Source organism: Myotis davidii, unplaced genomic scaffold, assembly GCF_000327345.1.
Source record: "Myotis davidii unplaced genomic scaffold, ASM32734v1 scaffold77, whole genome shotgun sequence".
Classification (NCBI taxonomy): Eukaryota; Metazoa; Chordata; class Mammalia; order Chiroptera; family Vespertilionidae; genus Myotis; species Myotis davidii.
In genome coordinates this window covers 674,108-677,221 of record NW_006289713.1, presented here as the reverse complement: position 1 = coordinate 677,221, position 3,114 = coordinate 674,108, and the positions used below count along the sequence as shown (strand labels likewise).

The following is a 3,114-nucleotide window of genomic DNA, read 5'->3' as shown; positions in this document are numbered from 1 at the left end:
CGTTCTGTAAGTCCCCCCTGGCACAAATTCTGCTGGCTCTCGGTGACAATACTGTACCTTCCTTGTGGGTGCAGCCAAGGCAACACCGTCTTCCCTGGGCGCTCCATGGAGCTGTCCGGGGTCCTGAAGTGCAGCCCACTAGGGGGAACGCAGACCCCAGTGTCAAGATCCCAAGGTCCTGGCCTTCCCTCGTTCAGAGCTGAGGTGGTCTTTGCTTCAGCCTTTATGCAGTCGGTGTGTGGAAGAGCAGCGTCCTCCATGGGGAAAGGAGCACGGGGCCTCTGCCAGGGGGAGAGCCCATTACATTTCCTTTGTTAAAATTCTGCCTTTATTCCAAAGGGCCAGTCTTTGTCCAGCAAGTTGCCATAAGTTTAAGGGTTTGGAGCGTAGAGCTCATGGCAAATATAGTTCCCCATAGGATTGTTGTTGGGTTTTCCACAGACAGTTTTTCTTTACAAAGGAGGCAATCGCAGCCAGGTTGGCTGTGTTAAATAAAACTGGCCAAAGGTCAAGAGACTTCCCCAGAGCTAGGCTCTGTCCAGCTAGGACTTTTTCTCCAGCCTATGCCCAGGGCTCTGGCCCTACCAGCCTCCGAGTGGGCCAAGCTCGGACACACCTGTCCAGGCTGCACAGATTAAATGGGACAAGCCCTGCGGCCACCACCCCTCGCGCTGTGGGGACCGTGCAGGTGGGAGGTCACAGCCGTAGGGGCTGCAACCTCAATAAACAGGTTGTCGTCAAGTCCACCAGCTGGCAGGTGGCTCCTCGGCCCCATTCTTGGCCAAGCCTGGCATGACTCATTTGCTCCAGAAAAGGAGCATAAATAAGCGCCATCGTACCTTGACAAGTTGACAGGGTTGACAAGCAGAGTAAATTCCTGTGTCTGAAGCTGAGGAAGGGAGGTGATTTAGCAGAGCCAGCTGCCATCACCAGAAGAAAATAATTAAGGGAATCGCGGCAGTGTGGAGGGAAGCCGAGTGTGTGGCGGGTCCCTTCTGGAGAAGGGCTCTGTGATCATCAGCCGCCGGAGGAAGCAGCATGTGCCAGAAACACTGAGCCCAGGACGCTCATGCTGGGGATGGCTGCCTGAGGAGGGTGAAGGGGGAGGTGAAGGGAGGCAGGACCGGGGCTGAGAAGGGGTCCCTGGCAAGGGGCTGAACTCTAAAGGCTCCTGTCTCACAGTCAGGCACCCCCTAATCATACCCCACCCTCAGGGGTGCAACCACTTCTGCCTGGAGCTTCTCAGCCTCGCTGAAGAGTCCAGAAGGCCTGTTTCAGAGCTCGCCCGCCTCCACACACTTATGCACATAACTGGGGAATGCTCAGGAAGGCAGACACTCTGCCCTTTGCCCAAGGCAGGGCACACCCCTGTTCTGAGCCCAAAAGGATCAAAGGATAATACTGCAGCAGAAGAAAGTGCAACTCGCCAAGTTCCGCCTTCATTCCCACCTCTCTTGGGACTTAAGAAAGGCCCCAGCGGGCTCAGGGACAGCAGGCTTTCAGTCCAGGGTGACCTCGGGCACCCCCAATTGCTGATAAATGAAGGAGCCATGTGGGCACATCCTCAGCCTGACCATATGAGGCCATGGCCATTGCTGTGGCTGAACCCGTACAACAACCTCAGAGAAGTGAGTGGAGTTTGGGGGTCAGGGACAGAGGACCTGAACGTCCTCTCACCAGCTGGGCTCCAGCCACTGGACCTCTGCCAAGCACTCAGAGACGGCAGGGGCAGTACTGGGCCTCCAGAGCACCCACCCCAGGCAGCGCCAGGCTCGGCCCACTGGGTGAGGGGAGGTGGTTCTGATGGTGACTGGCTTCTGGCAAAGCCTCAGAGCAGGAAGAGCCCCTGAAGTGTCCCTGGCCAAGCAGGGGTGGGCGAAGGAAGCCCAGACTCCTAAGTAAGTTCCCCCGAAAGAATCGTCTTGTCCTTCTGGGACATTCCCCCAAACAGACCAGGCCTGCTACGAGGCAGAATCGTCTCCTCTGGCCAAAGGCTCGCCTCCCAGTGCTTGTTGCCCTGGGTGAGCCCAGCCCCAGCCCAGGCAAAGGTGGGCAGAGGGGACACCTGGAGTGTGGCCAGTGATATGCTGACCTCTCTCCTCCTCCCCGCAGTCACCGTGAGTGCTCGCTGGACACTGTACCTGGGCTCTGCTCAGCCCTTTGGAGGAGAGCGGTGTGTGGTCAGCTCACCCCAGAGCCCCGGGGCCAGCTGCGAGGCCAATGTGGCCAAGTGGAAGGCTCAGTTAGGGAACTTCCCGGAGGGAAGTGGGGAGACCACGGTCCCAGGAGACTGAGTGTGTTCCAGTCCCAGGCCAGGTGTGTGCAAAGGTGTGGGTGCAGGTGTGTCATATTCCAGGTATGGAGCGTCCACATGGACTACAGCCGGCAGAGCCAACAGGGCATAGAGCATGGACAGGCCTTTCTGAAGGGTCCTTTCCCCTCGGATTTAGTGACAGTGTGGGTGGGAAGTGGGCTGTGAGGTTTCTGGATGCTCCGCTGGGCAGGTGTGTGGCAGCTTGGGCAGGCGCTTTTCCAGACCTTCCAGGTCACGCTAGGAGGTAAAACGCCCAGAAGGGAGCATCAGCCGGCAGCCAGGGGAGCAGGTCTTTCCTGCGCCCCCATTTCCATGCGGATGGGAGAGAGGGGCACTCACACCGAAGCGCGCCTCTCCCGCGTCCCCCCTGAACTGCCTTTTTATGGCCCCTACCCGAGTGCCCTCCCTTGGGGCACCCACAGTCAAGAGCCCATAAGCAGGTCCCTGGGAACTACGTGGTTCGTCCGGTGCTAATACTGTGCTCTCTGTTCGCTTTTCAGGAGTCAAGTTCAACATCAGGCTACCGCAGCCGCGCGACGTGAGTTCTGATCAATCTCAGCAGGGCTGCCTGGGGAAGTTGGCGAGGGCAGGGGAGAAGTTTGGAGCGCGCATTAAACCCGTTCTTGGAAAGAAAAATGCGTCCGGCCCTTCCCGGGCGCCCTGGGAACAAAGCCGGGCCCGGGGCGTGAGTTTCCCTTCCCCACTGGATGGCAGGTTGGAGTGTGCTAACTGACTCAGTAAATCTGAGGGCTCCTCCAGCCCCGCTGCCGCCCCGCCCGCCTCGCTCCGCCGCGTGCCTG

The 3,114-nt window shown here is 58.8% G+C and overlaps 1 non-coding gene across 1 annotated transcript in view; it reads left to right on the top strand.

The window, feature by feature from the left end:
* The window catches only part of LOC102754243, a 58,464-nt gene extending 55,376 nt beyond the window's left edge, over positions 1–3,088 (top strand). Inside the window, exon 3 of the transcript XR_001513604.1 lies at positions 2,815–3,088. This is a non-coding gene — a transcript (uncharacterized LOC102754243). The remainder of the gene's footprint in view (positions 1–2,814) is intronic.
* Positions 3,089–3,114: the final 26 nt, after the last annotated feature.